Genomic DNA, 15,338 nt, shown 5'->3' with positions numbered 1-15,338 from the left:
CTACTGAGGCTGTCTCTCCCCACTGTTCTTCTGTAAGGCCTGGTATCACCAGGCCAGACAAGGAAGACACACAGGCTAGGCTGGATACCAGGGTCTGGAAAATTTTTTTTCCATTTTAAAATTTGGCTTTAATGACAGAAATTAATTCTCTCCTTATTCTGGAGGCTGGAGGAAGTCTATGAAGGTCAAGAGGTTTGCTTCCCCCCCTACCCCCCACTTCCCCTCAGGCCTCTCTCTCTGGCTTGCAGATGGCCGTCAACCTGCTTTACTGTATCTGATGCTTTCCCTCTGTGTATTCTCCTCTTGCCCTTACAGGGAAATCCTTCTGAAGGCCTGAGGCCACAGGGCTTGGAGGAGGGGCTCTTCACTTCAACTTCCGGTGGCTGGAATGATCCTACCCTGATCCCCACCAGCTTTCCAGCTTGTTTCTTTAGGCTAATGTCCCTGAAGCAGACTCAGGCTGTGATAGGCTTGTGTGTGGGAGTGTGACAGGGTTTAGGACAGGAACTTGGACAGCCCCGCCCCGGTGTGTGCTTTTCCTTTGGTCCTGACCACCCTTTCCCCTAGCTTGCTCTCTCACCTGGCTTTACTCACTCATTACGTGACCTACCTCGGCCTGAACCATGCAAGTAGGTCAGCAGTTTTCTTTGATTTCCTTCTAGTTCCTAGGGTAGGGTCTGGAGAACCTGGTCACTTTCAAATTCTTTAATCTCCCTTCCCCCCAACCTCCCCCCCCCCACAACACACATACACACAGGGTTTCTCTGTGTAGCCTTGGCTGTCCTGGATTCACTTTGTAGACGAAGCTGCCCTAGAATTTACAGAGATCTGCTTGCCTCTGCCTCCCGGAGTGCTGGGATCACAGGTGTGTACCATTGCGCCTGGCCACCTTCAAATTCCACCAGGCAGTGCTTGTAGTCATCAGGTTAACGTTAAAGGTATTGGTTCAGTTTCACAACAGTCCCGAGAGGGAGGTATGTCTCTAATTCCCATTTCACAAAGTAAGCCGGCAAAGAAGAGTAAGACCAAATAACTTGCGCAGAGTCACGCAGCAGCTATTATATGGTGGCCCTAAATATAGAATCCATATCTGGGCCCAGGGTCCCAGACTTCTTCGGAAAGACAGGAATGGAAAGGCTTTGGATCCTGAAGGTCAGGAGTTGAGAGGTCAGAGACTGCCACAGCTGACCCTCTGTGGGCTCCTCCCTCCAGCTCAACTGCCCAAGACAGCACCAGGTCCTCTCTCTCTCTCTCTCTCTCTCTCTCTCTCTCTCTCTCTCTCTCTCTCTCTCTCTCTCTCTCTCTCTCTCTCTCTCTCTCTCTCTCCAAATAACACACCATCAACAGTGAGTGCAGAGGAGCTACCAAAGGCTGGAGCCACGAGGGCCACGGGTTTCCCCAGCCATGCTTGGCGGTCCCAGGATCCCCTCGGAAGATCCCCAAACAGCTCCCACATCTGTAAGGAAACTAAAAATCGGGAAGTGCGGCTTTGGGAACTGAGAATCCTATGAGCACTGGCCACAGGCTTGTGGTGTGTGCTCCCTCACTCCCTGCTCCAGCATGCAGAAGCCAGGTGTGGGTCACAGCTCCTGACCTAAGCGGGCCTGGTTCAGGGACTGCGCATGTGCGGAACTCAGCCTGCTGTCCCCCGCAGCAAGGCACACTTGGTCTGGCAGAGACACTACCCCCCTCTGACTTCTTGTCACCGCCGCTTTTAAAAATAGGGAAGCTGGGTCGTTAACAGTTTTACTGTGTGGAATCACGAATTCTCAGGAACGTTTGGTCATTATTTCAGCTTATTACAGTGATCCTAAAAACGTAACTGCTCATCTGGTGGATTTCTAGGGAAATGTGAAGGTTAAAATACTTGAAAATTCTAATCATTTTTACCCTGGTGAATCAGTTATGGCATTTCCTTACCCGTCACTGCCAGTACAGTAATGGGGCCAGTCAATGAAGAAACACGTTTTCTATGGTTCTGTTTGGAAACCCAAAACCAAGCAAGCAGTGCTTTTAAGTCACAAAGTAGAGTTGGAATTTGAGTTCATCTTAATTACCTTATAAATGTAGACATTTGTCTCATGCTGAAGTTCTTTCTCAAGCAAGGCTTTTAATGGATTCATTAAAGCAAAAATCCTATTTTTTTCCTTATCAACTCACTTTGCAAAAATCCCATTTTTCCTATCATCTCACTTTTTTGCTGATTTTTTAAAAGAAGGGGTTATTTTTAATATGTTTTATTAATTTGTTCATATTACATCTCAATTTTTATCCCATCTCTTGTATCCTCCCATTCCTTCCTCCCTCCCTCCCATTTTTCCCTTACTCCCCTCCCCTATGACTGTGACTGAGGGAGACCTCCTCCTCCTGTATATGCTCATAGGGTATCAAGTCTCTTCTTGGTAGCCTGTTATCCTTCCTCTGAGTGCCACCAGGCCTCCCCATCAAGGGGAGGTGGTCAAATATGGGGCACCAGAGTTCATGTGAAAGTCAGAAGAAGGGGTTATTTTTTAAATGAATTCTGAAGGAAAGTAATTAAGACGTTTGGCAACCCCATGGTAAAATATAATTGTGTGATGAAGATAGAAGCAGATTTTAGTTTCCTTTCTCGCTCCATTACTCACTCACTTGATGTGGCCTCTGACAAGTCGTCAGTGTCCTGAGCCTCGGGCTCTCCCCGCCTGTAACAGGGGATCTTCTTGCCGTCTACCTGCCTCCTGGGGGTGTTGTAAGGGTTAATAAGATATGTGGTGAGTACTTTGATGACCCTGTACAAATAAAGCATGATTATATATCAGACTCATCCTTGATTCATCTGAATAAGTGGGCCTTCCCTTATTAACTCTCTTCCTGTTAAAATTTCAAAATTGAGCCGTCTGGTTGTAAATGTTCAGCGCCCTGGCATTCACCATGACACCCTTCGTGAAAGTCCTCCACAAGCTATATTCCCACACAAAGGGACAAGTTCTGTTTGTTCACAGATATTGGATAGCTTTCTCATTATGCTAGCCAATGCAACTATTCGATAAACATTTTTTTTAAAGATTTATTTATTACGTGTACAGTGTTCTGTCTGCATGTATGCCTACACGCCAGAAGAGGGCCCCAGATCTCATTGTAGATGGTTGTGAGCCACCATGTGGCTGCTGGGAATTGAACTCAGGACCTGTTGGAAGAGCAGCCAGTGCTCTTAACCTCTGAGCCATCTCTCCAGCCCCCCAAATATGTTCTTTTGCTCAGAGACTTTAAGGGGTGCAGAATTGCTTTATGTACCTCTTGCACCTTGTAGTCACGGTTTCATTTAATCTTTACAATGACTCACTAAGATATTTACCTCATCATTAAGGTATGCACAGAATGCAGGCGGAGGAATTTCCATGTAGTAAGTATGTAAAACTCTGAAGACGTAGAACAAAAGCAGTGACATCAGAGCAGTGTAGATTTTTAAGGTCACCTGTAGCAAGAGGGAGGTGCATCTTTAAAATTTCTGATGGCAATCTTTGGTCAAAGAGGTCTTTGGAGAAGAAGATTTTTGCCAGCCTTGCCTAGCAGGTGTGGGATTTGACCAGATTGTTGAATATCCTAACTAGGCCAGCCTAGAATTGAGATGATGGATTAGAGAAATTTTATGTATTAGTAAACTATAGGGACTCAGAATTGAAAAATCCTTAATTAGTACCTCTTTGTTCCAAAAGAAAAAAATGCACGGAAATTTTTGTGTGCTCATTCTAAGATCTTTAGAAGTTTCCCAGGAGACAAAATTCTAAGGAGTATAAGTAATGGATTTTAGCTTGTCTAAAGTATTAAGCTGTGTTTGATCACATCCAATAGTCTCTACCTTGGCATATGTAGTGACATTTCCTACAGATCTCCCATGCTTCTACAAGCAAACTTCTCCATATCATATCATCTGTTGCCTGGCATCATTTTTTTTTTAAATCTTTACAAGAGTGATGGAGGATGACTCTTTCCTCCTCTCCATCGGTTATCAGTCCGAATGTTGAAGGAAGACTGGCATGATGGAGTAATCCTAGGGGAGAAAAGAAAAGAACAAACAAGACCCAACTAATCAAGAGGAGGTATAATTTTAGCTTATCTAGCTGTTCTTCAGTTTTCTCCAAGTACTTAGCTTTCAGAGTCTTGCAGTTTTTGAAGACATGAGCGATGCTCTTATTTATAAGGCCAAACTATAGAACGAGAGTCTTTTCATGGCTGTCTGTGCTGATGTTAATGGCCCCACCTGTGGTAGCCTCTCAAGAGAGCTGTTCAATTTAGCCTTGCCAAACAAAAGCCATGTCCATCCCTCCTTGGACCAAACAAATACATTGGATTTTTACTCACAGCTTATTGTCTGTCTTGGTTACACTCTTCATGTTTAAAAACTAACTTAAAAATTAATCTTCTCAAGCCTTGTCTGTTTCAATATTGATGACAGAAGAAGGAAGCTCCTGGTGCCATGCTACATTGATTAACATATGTTTATATTTAATGAAAAGAAAGTAAAGTTTCTTTGTTTTAAAAATAAATCAGTCGGCCCATTTGTAGGCTCTTGGCAAGAAAGAATCTGATGCTCTACTGATCAGTTAACGCCTGAGCGAAGAGAAGAAAATAGAGAAGGGCAGGTCAAATGTAGGAGGTAGAAAGTGGGTAATATTTCTTTCCTAGGCCCAAGGCAGCTGCTCTTCAGCCTCCAAGGAAGAGGTAGACAGGTGTTTGGGATAGTGAACAGTATAAGATTAATTTCTCTAACTCTTGAGACATCCCCTGGTGGGCCAGCAGAAACTGAGACATTATGTTTGTTTTAAAATAAGGGTTTGACTAACAGATTGAGTCGAAGTGACTTGGGTGGGGACTGTTTGGTGTCTGTTGCTGAAGCGTGACGTCAGAAGGCCACATGGCCAGCAAGACACGATGGACATGACAAGCGGAACCCACGAGGGTAGCCTTGTGTCCTTGTGGCTGTCTCACCATTTCCAAGGTTTCATGTTGAGGATAGGAATACCTTGTAGGAGAGAGACTGATGTCCTTTTCTGAAGGCTGCACATGTACCTGGTCTGGAAGGTAGACAAGTTGGTAGAGATCTATAGGAACTGGGAGCCCCAGGCTGAGCTGCTGCTTTGTTCTGACCCTCAAACCAGAGTTCATGTGAACCAAGAACAATGAGGGAGATTCTGGGAAATATAGTCCAGCTTAGCTAGGGTGACATGGCCCAGATGTGTAAAAACAGATGATGTGCATAGCATTGTAATAGTGAACCAAGGAAACAACCTTAGCATTCACAAATAGGAGATGAGTCCAAGATGTGGATCATATTTTACAATGCCTTAAAAAGAGTGAACCAGTCCCTCTCTCTCTCTCTCTCTCTCTCTCTCAATTCAGGTTACATCTCAATTGTTACTCCTCACTTGTATCTTCCTATTCCTCCCTCCCTCCCTCTTTTACCCTATTTCCCTCCCTTAGGTCTGTGATAGAAGGGGACCTCCTCCCCCACCATATGATCACAGCCTATTAAGTCTCATCCTGGTAGCCTGCTTATCTTTTCTCTGAGTGCCACCAGGCCTCCCCACCAAGGGGAAGTGGTCAAATATGGGGCACCAGAGTTCATGTCAGAGTCAGTCCCCGCTGTCCACACAACTGTGGAGAATGTTCTGTCCATTGACTAGATCTGAATAGGGGTTCAATGTTTACTGCATGTATTGTCCTTGGATGGTACAGTAGTTTGAGCAGACCCCCCTCAGAAACATGATATTAAGAGAGAAAACAGCAAGTTGCATGAGCAATGTATAGTTTACATAAATTAAAAAATAGAAAACAATACAATTCATCATTTATATTGGAGAGAAAAAAAGTTATTCTTCATATTCCAAAGATCTCTATTTCTGAGATGCTATAAAATGATTTTCCTTAGGATGACAGTGCTGCATTGTAAAGCTACGTCATTTTCTCCTTCTTTCCATGTCTGCATTTCTTCTAACTCAACTTCCATTTCCTTACTCCCTGAGCTGATATAGTGCAGAGGGTCACCATTTTTATTGCTTGAGGGTTTGTTTTCTTTCAAAAGAGATGCAAGTGCCCCTTCTAGCTAATGCAGACCTTTTTTCTAGGCAATAAGGAACTCAACGATTTTCTATGCCTGTCTCGGGTCAGGCCAATAAACCTTAATTTTTTTTCAGTTAAGGTTTTCCATCTTCTATAAAGGTTGCTTCTTTAAAAAAAATGCTGAGCTGGGCAGTGGTGGTGCATTCCTTTAATACAAGCACTTGGCAGGCAGATCGCTGTGAGGTTGTGAGTTCAAGGCCAGCCTGGTCTACAAAGCAAGTCCAGGACAGTCAAGTGTACACAGAGAAACCCTGTCTTGAAAAAAACAAAACAACAATAATAAAAATAAATGCTGAATACTGCATGGTGAATTCTGGTCTTCTCTAAACACCTTTCCTCCTGCGTCTTTCCATCCTCCATAAAAAATACTCTGTCATTATAAACATTTCCCAAGGACAGTGGACCACAAGAGAAAGCTTAGGATCCTTCGGCTTATCTCTTGATGGCATCATCTTGCCAGCCATCTTATCCCCAAACTGATGAAGTGAAGGACAGGATGCATTCAAATACAGGGCTTCAAATATGTATGGAATGCTATGTCAAAAACAAAAAACTAGCAAGAGCAGGCTTGTGCCTTTGAGGAGAAAATGGCTTTCTTTAGATATACCTTCCACAGTTAGTGTAGACTGGACAATTCTGTGTAGACTTAGGGCAGGCATAAATCATCAAATATTTCTATCCTTGTGCCATCTAAAAGGAATAAAGCCAAACAGAAGCTATATGTATTAGCACAATTTAAAGCTGACGTCTAATGCTTTTTAAACTTGAGGCTTAGGTGTTGTAAAATGCAACCTTATATACATGCCACTGGGTTGGTGCTGTTGCTTTTCTGCTCTGGGCATGAAAGCTCCCTAGTCCTGTCATAAGATTGTGTCTCTTGGTCAGTGCTGGTATTTCTTTCATTTGGGATCCTCATGCATTTTTGCTTAAAGAGTGTTTTGTTCTGTTTTAGTCAGATGGGCTTGAAGGAATCCTGGGTTTAAGGATCTATAGGAATGCTATTTATGGAGGTCCTCAGAGTGGACATATCATAACCACTTTATAGCACCGTGAAAACTTAATAAACTAGAACACACCAAGTAGTCATTACTGCCTGGCACCTGTTGTCTCTGAATTCCAAGCACTGCCCAATTCCTCTCTCCCTCACAGCCTCTCCCACTTCCTGTTTCTCTTCATCCTTATAATGGGTCCTTATTATCTTCTACCTAACTCTCAAGATGAGAACAGAGTTGCTGGCTTCAGTTACTTCTTCCATAAACCTAGTACATTGGAAAGAAACCTGAATGCAACCATTGTTAACTCTTCAAGTTAAGGGGAAATGGAGGGAGGGTGCAGTAATCTCCTACAGGTACCTGAGTCAGAGTCAAAAGAGCACCTTTAGTTTCTCCGTCTCATTGCTGGCTTGAAATGAGTATACTCAGAAATAATATCTGTGTCTTTAAGGATTCAATCAGACCTTGCCTAGCAGTATATACTTGTATTCTAGCAGATGGGAGGATTATGAGTTTGAGGTCAGCCTGGACTACATAGTAAGAGCCTGTCCCCAAAATTTAAAAACAGGAAAACCAACAAAATCTTGCCTTTTTGTATTTCCTACACAAGATCCATAAGGAAGTATAAATAAGTTATTTGTTGTACTTATCTTGTGTGACATAGACCAACCAGCTAAACTATAAAAGGAAACATCATTCTGTAATGGAATTTTTGGTTCCTTTGTAAACTCGGTTATATTATGTAAATATATTTTTATGTTAATTCCAAGTGTCAGATTTTAGTTTGGGCTTTTGTTTGTCCACAGCTGATAATTGTCTTCTTCAGGGCGTGGTCTTTGCCAGCTGGGAACTGCCTGCCTCATGGACCACGGAGAGGGGCGTGGTCTAGGACTCACTCTGAGGGACATAAATAGGAGAGCCCAGAGATGGATGGTGTGGCATGTGGACCAGAGATGGACCATGTGGCAGACAGAGGGAAGGATTTCAGTGCAGTGGCTCAGAGGAGACTGCTCCCTGCATTTGCTGTTGATAGAGATTGGTATTGTCCCAAAAGAACCCCACTGACCCTAAGCAACTGGGAGAAGTAAAGGGACTGACCCTAAACAGACCAGAGAAGAAAAGAGGTCTTCCCCACTAACATTCTTTCTCATACCCGGGTTGAGGGATTGGTAAAAGGGAGGTAGAGGTGTCAATACCCCAAATAAAATAGAGTTTCCAAACAAACATCACTTTGTTCTAGTTTTTCTTCCTGTTGCTGTGACAAGATACCCCGACAAAATTTAAAGAGAAAAGTGTTTATTTTCTTCACAATTCCAGGTCCATCATGGCAAGGAAGTCGGGGAAGCAGGAGCTTGGGAGAACTGTTCCCCCTGCAACCACATCAAGAGCAGAGAGACAGGAATCAAGGAGCAAGTGTAGTCTCTCTCTGCATCCTCACATACCCAGGATCCAATGCCTGGGCGACGGTGCTGCCCACAGTGTGCTGGTCTGTGGGCCAGGGTAACTAGACAGTCTTGCACCTGACTTAATGCAATAGAGACAGGCCAGGGTAATCTAGACAGTCTTGCACCGGAACTCCCCACCCAGGTGATTCTAGGTTGTCAAGTTGACAAGTAAAGCTACCACACACTTTCAACTGCTTTAAAAACTGGGAGCCAGTTAAACCTCTAAGTGTGCAAGTCTTAAAATTTTTTTTCATTGAATTTTTTTTTTTTACAATTTTCTTTTCACTGTATACATTCATTATGTGTGGTCCTGTACTACACAGGGCATTTCATACATGTTATTTGTTCAGCAAGTTGCCCAGTGCTCCTTTTCTTTCTTTCTACCCCCTTCTCTGCAATTGGTTCGAAGGCCATTCACATTTTTCCATTTTCCTTGCACCGCACTGTCTTTTACCCATGTGTTATGAAGTACATCAGAATACTGATGTCTATCTCACAGTTTTTTCTGCTCCTTTAAGGGACTAGAATTTCTGGCAAAGACAATCCATGGACAGTTGATTATTCACAGCTACAGATAATTGTATTTTCTGAGATCTACAGGCTAAGTAGCTTAAGATTGCTTCAGGAGAAACGTATGGACTGTTACCAGTCAGGACACTGAAGATCACGGACCAAAATGCCATCTCCTGCATGTTATAAGGTGACACGTTTCTCCCTAGAAGGGACCTGTCTCAAAGGCACGATACCTTCCACTACTGTCCAATATACCACCAGTGGGCCAGCTTAGGCTGCTGCCTGATCACTGTTCTCTCAACATCAGCCAACAACTTTTGTTTTTAAACGAGAGCACAAATCCACTTTTTATTTATTTGCTTTTTATTAGTTTAAATCTGGAAGGGGCACAGCATTACGTGGATTCTGGGATTCTGTGACTGATGGCCTTTGCTGGCAGATTGCTTTGGAACCTGGCATGAACAATGCTACTGTCTCCATGGGTCCAAGTTATCTTCCCTGGATTACTCTGGTTTGGTTTTTTTTAACACATCAGTTACCCAAGGAGAATCCAAGTTACATCTTGGACATAAGCACCTTCAATTTTCAGAAGAGCCGTGTGGGCTCTTTAGTTCTGGAGACCTTGCTTATAGTGCAAGAACAGCCTGACGCCACAACCTTCCAGACAGGTTTGCCTTTTAGAAGTCTTGGTCCCAGCAGGCCTCCTCAGGTATGAAGAGAGCCGAGAGAGAGCCAAGAACTCTGCAACCCTCATGTTCCTCCTTTTCCTTTCCCTTTTCTCAAGTCCTTATAATTTTTGTTTAGATTATTGCAAGTAACTTAAGTGTCTTCTTATTTGGTTTTCTTTGGGTCAGGGTCTCATTATGTAATCCTGGCTGGTCTAAAACTATATAGATCAGGCTGGCCTGGAAACCACAGGCCTCTCTGAGTTCTGGGATTGAAGGTGTGTACTACCACACCCGACTCTTAACACTTTCCAAATATTTCACCCCTTCTATTGCCACAGTGTGTTTTTTCCACGAGGCACATTGAATAACGATGTCGTTCGGTCACTTGTAGTTGCCTAACCGTTCCTGACTATCTTTGGATTGAAGACCCTGGTTGTTTACCTGATGCCTATCTCCACAGGGCTGTGGCCACGCCTTCTGAATCCACAGGGCTGTGGCCACGCCTTCTGTCTCCACAGGGCTGTGGCCACGCCTTCTGCTCTCCACAGGGCTGTGGCCACGCCTTCTGTCTCCACAGGGCTGTGGCCACGCCTTCTGTCTCCACAGGGCTGTGGCCACGCCTTCTGCTCTCCACAGGGCTGTGGCCACGCCTTCCGTCTCCACAGGGCTGTGGCCACCCCTTCCGTTTCCACAGGGCTGTGGCCACGCCTTCTGTCTCCACAGGGCTGTGGCCACGCCTTCTGCTCTCCACAGGGCTGTGGCCACCCCTTCTGCTCTCTACAGGGCTGTGGCCACGCCTTCTGTCTCCACAGGGCTGTGGCCACCCCTTCCTTCTGTCTCCACAGGGCTGTGGCCACGCCTTCTGTCTCCACAGGGCTGTGGCCACGCCTTCTGTCTCCACAGGGCTGTGGCCACCCCTTCTTCTCTCCTGTACCCTGTTGTACTGGGCTGTGATCTCCTGCATTTCTCTGCTCTTGCGCCAGTTGCTCTCATTTTGGGTGACTTCTTTCTCTGTCTTGTCAAGGGTTGTTCCTCAAGGTGAAATTCAAGAGTCACTGATATTTTTCTCTGAAATGTTTGAGTAAATTAAGGGAAACTATCTTTATAACTTGGCAAAGGCACTCTTCCTGGATTCCTTTTTTTAAAAAATATTTTTACTTAATTTATGTGCGTTGGTGTGAGGGTGTCAGATCTTGGAGTTACAGACAGTTTTGAGCTGCCATGTGGGTGCTAGGAATTGAACCCGGGTCCTTTGGAAGAGCAGGCAGTGCTCTTAACCACTGATCCGTCTCTCCAGCGCCCTGGATTCCTTCTTTTCCTTCAGCCTAATAAGTAGCTTCTTACTCTTAGGTTGAATTAGATGTCAGGATTGTGTGGCAAGTGGTATGCAGTCACATTGAGGTAAAAATTGTGGTAGACACACTTTTATAGAGTAAGCTATATGTTTATATTACATTAACATCCATATACCTAGTATTTGTCAACATGCTAGATAATTTCAGCATTCTCCTTTAAGGACATGCACTAGTAAGCACTTAGGTAAAAGAGATAGCCCAGGAATGGTGTACATAGGTCATGCATCCACCTTTCTCCGTCCTCCCAGCTGCTTACAGGGTGAAATGTCAAGGTCTCTCTCCATTTTCACTTCCTTCCTACCCCATGACAGCATGAGTGAGAAAGAAGTCTCTTAGTTTTCACCAATGAGCGAGCCGCTAATTCAACTGCTGTGTGGAGATTAGTCGTTTGTTATTCCACATTCCGTTAAGTTCAGAAGCAGAGCCTTGTCAGGGCTAGCTAATTTGCTGTCTCATTAGTGTCAGCAGAGGCTGGGATGCCTGCGTCTCTTCCTTTGGTGCCTTCCCTAAGAGGGGCGAGGTGGCTGTCAAGGATCCCCAATAACTTGTACCGACTGAAAATAGTAGGGGAGAGATATGAGATCTTATTGCTGGACCTGGCTGACCAGTGTCTTCTTGATTCATTACTCATTATTCTCAGCGTTCCTGGACAGAGAAACCACCACCTTCGTTTCCCTGCACTTTAAAAGAAATTATGAAACAGAAGTTGATAAAGGAGCATTCGATAAAGGAAAATAATGGTTTGGCCAACCGGGAAAGAGAAAGATGCCTGCTTTCTCTGAAGCCTTTCCTGTAATGGTGTTAAAATTCTGTTAAAAGGGGGGTAAAAAAACCAAATAAGAAAATAGGCAAATGTTGATTTAGGCACGAGATAAACTGTCAGCACTGTGTGAAATCTCTGCCTGGGAGGCAAGTGCCTCCTTTGACAGCAGGGCTCCGCCCTATTCTCACCCCCCCCCCCCCCCCGCATGGAATTCCTGGGGTAATTTTAAATCTTTAGGGTCCATTGTTTAAAGTCCTTATTACATAGTTTAACCAGTGCCACACACAGGAACCAAAACTGACTCCATGTCCTTGGCCAGACTTTTCTCAAGTCCTTAGGTGGAGTGTAAATCTCCAGAAAAGACTCTGGTTTTTTTTGTTTTGTTTTGTTTTGTTTTTGTTTTTGTTTTTTAGGAAGGAGCAATGGCACCATTTTACAGTTTCCCATGTAGAACAGCAACAAGAACAACAACAAATGTTTGCTTTCAGTTGGAAACTGGGTAAGAAGCTGTCTCTGTTAAGTGTATTGTTTTCTTTTCTTCTTTTTTTTTTTAGGATTTATTATTGTATTTTTCATAGATGAATGTTTTGCTTGCAGTAAGAGGCAAAGCATCCACATACATAAAATAAATCTATTAAAAAATATACAGCGATAGATTCAATATTTGCAACAGAGAGAATTTTAATTAAAAGTGAGGCAGGGCTGGGGTGTAGCTCAGTAGGTTGAGCGCTTGCACAAAGCTGTCCGTTCTGTTTCCAGCTCTAAATCAACTGGTCATGATGGCACACACTTCATGGTCCTGGGTCCTCACGGGCTAGAAGCTTAAGGTCACCATAGATTACATAGTGAGTGTGGGGCTACAAGAGACTCTCTAAAACAAACAAGAAGCGAACTAAACTGAAAACGAACCAACCAAATACCTGTTCCCCCTCCCTACCCCACCCCCCCACCAGTCAAACCAAACCAAACCAAATGTTCAGGCTTATTAGGAGGTCTGTTCACTTGTCTCTAATCTATGAAAATTAGAGTGCTTTTGTTTTCACTTTGCATCTTGCAGACAAGACCAACTGAGATTTTAAAAGATAATGAATGAATAATTCATATGTCTGATTCATTATGTTTTGGGATAAAATAATATATTATTTCTGAAATCTTGTGCTCATATGGAGCACATTAGAGCATACTGTTTACAATGTCAGTGGGTAGGGTAGAAAATATAGGGGCTGGAGAGATGGCTCAGTGGGTAAGAGCACTGTCTGCTCTTCCAAAGGACCTGGGTTCAATTCCCAGGCACTACATGGCAGCTCACAACTGCCTGTAATTCCAGTTCCAATGGCTCTGACACCCTCACTCTAAAATAAAATTAAATAAACTATTAAGGAAAAGAAAAAAATATATACAGCATTTAGAAAATGCTTGGTTTTGAAAAGCGTGCTACTAGGTAGAGAAAGCTCAGTGATGGATTTACTCTAGGCCTTTGATGGAGTCTCCTACTGCAGGCGTGTAGGTGTGACTGGCAGTGGGAGAGGGGTGGGGCAGCTTCTCTTGTAGCTGCTTCTGGGTGAACTACAGTTCTGCTTTTCCGTGAGCAGCCGAGGAAGGCAGTTTGACTTTGTGTCTATGGGTTTATTGTTCAGGACTAAAGATACAAAAAGTTAGGGTAAAACCCAGTTTCTGCCCTCTAGGGAGTTTATAGAGACAGTTGCAGACAAAAAACAAAACAAAACAAAACAAAACAAAACAAAACAAAACTCAAGAAGACAAGAGCTTCATTAGTGATAGTAAATTGCTTCTTGAAAGAAAATAAGCAGAGCATTAGAATAGACTACTATCCTTTAATACCACTAAAAAGGATGCATGAAAATTAATTTTTTATAAATGAACTACTGATGTGTAAAACAGTTGTAAGAAAAAAAAATAACTATCATAAGCAATGAAAACACTAGCTGTCTGAAGTGATGGCGCCCTCCTCTAAAGCAGGGCTTCCCAGACAGTATGTGTGATGGATTATTTGGAATCCTGTTAAAAGACAAGGAAGGGCCTGAACAATCTGCACTCATGAAAGGAACGCAGGTAATGTTGGTGCCCCTGCCCTGGGACCCACACTGCAGACAGCAGGGGCCAGACAGTGGCTTCTTAAAGTGTGGTCTGAGCCCACTTGGGGCTGTGTCACTATGTGGGGGTTGTAAACATCTTGGTCACAAGACAAGATTTGTGAAGGCACAACAACTCCAAACAAATGCAAACTCAACCCGCAGCTGCTTTGTGAAGCCTTGCTGCTGTTTTGGTTCTGAGTGCACCACATACACTGGGCACCTCATGAGTGCTCATGCTGGTGACGGCTGCAGATGTTTCTGGAAATGGCTCAGGTTTCAGATGGGTATATATTATGAACTGTAGTATTTTTTTCTCTCAAGGTCTTCTGTCCTTATAGAATCATAATGGAAAATATAATTCCAGTATCTCCCAAATGTCATTCCTCAGAGTGCAAGGACCCAATTACTGGGTCCGTGGGCTGTCTTGTGTTGGAGTGTTCAGTTTTTACGATTACTGTTTGCTGACTTGAGTCTCTCAAAACAAACAAACAAACAAACAAAACAAAACTGTTGAATAGGTGTATCTTGGGATTAGAACAGAATATCTGAAATGGCCCTAACTACCATTTGCCATTTTGTACTATGAATTTATGTGGAGTTGCTCAGAACTGATGACTTAAAATAAAAATATTGATCAATGTGGCAAGTATTGACAATGCTCTATTATCTTCAGTGTCAAATATTCAGGCAAGGTTTAATTCTTTATGGAAATAAATAATTTATTTCATTATACTGTAAAAATTTCTCCTTAATAGATGACAAAATTACGTGTATGCCAATGGACTATTATAAAATAAAATTCTTTATGATTTAATATTAGTAAATATTTTATTTGCATTAAAAAAAATGTTTTTATGTTTGAGACAAGGTTCCATCTTGCACATTGTAGGCATAAGGTTATTGTGTAATTCAATTGCTGATTTCTGTTCCCCTGTATCTGGTTGTAATTCTTGTTCTGAGAATCTTCTGTCACAATGTTGTGTGAACACTGCTCCCCAGTTGGCCCTGATATGCCAATAAAGCAGCTTGCAGCTAGTCACTGAGCAGGGAGAGAATAGGGCTAGAGTTCCCTGCCAGCCAGGGGGAGGAGTTAAAAGAGAAAGTAGGGGATCAAGCCACAGGCAGATGTCCAGGACCAGGAAAGAGAGCTCAGCAAGAAAAGCTACAAGGTACAAGCATCTGTGAGATGTATGCTGGGAGGAAACCACATTAGCTTAGAGGGTTAAGAATAGATTAATAATTGCTCAGTTCTTGTGCTGTGAAGCTTATTAAATTAATATATCGGAGTTTCACTTATTTGTGTGTTACCTGGGTTAAGAGAGAGGTTGAGAAATATATAAAAATAACAATAGCAGCTCAGTCTGGCCTTGAACTTGCTATGTCACTGAAGCTGGCCTTGAGTTCTTG

General features: G+C 43.2%; 1 long non-coding RNA gene across 1 annotated transcript in view; it reads left to right on the top strand.

Moving 5' to 3' along the window:
- LOC311594901 overlaps window positions 1-8,034 on the top strand; it is a 36,244-nt gene extending 28,210 nt beyond the window's left edge. Inside the window, exon 4 of the long non-coding RNA XR_014778244.1 lies at window positions 7,898-8,034. This is a non-coding gene — a long non-coding RNA (uncharacterized lncRNA). The remainder of the gene's footprint in view (window positions 1-7,897) is intronic.
- The last annotated feature ends 7,304 nt before the right edge of the window (window positions 8,035-15,338 follow it).

The sequence above is a fragment of the Acomys minous genome (assembly GCF_964271855.1).
Source record: "Acomys minous genome assembly, chromosome: 3".
Classification (NCBI taxonomy): Eukaryota; Metazoa; Chordata; class Mammalia; order Rodentia; family Muridae; genus Acomys; species Acomys minous.
This window is presented reverse-complemented; position numbering and strand designations above follow the sequence as displayed.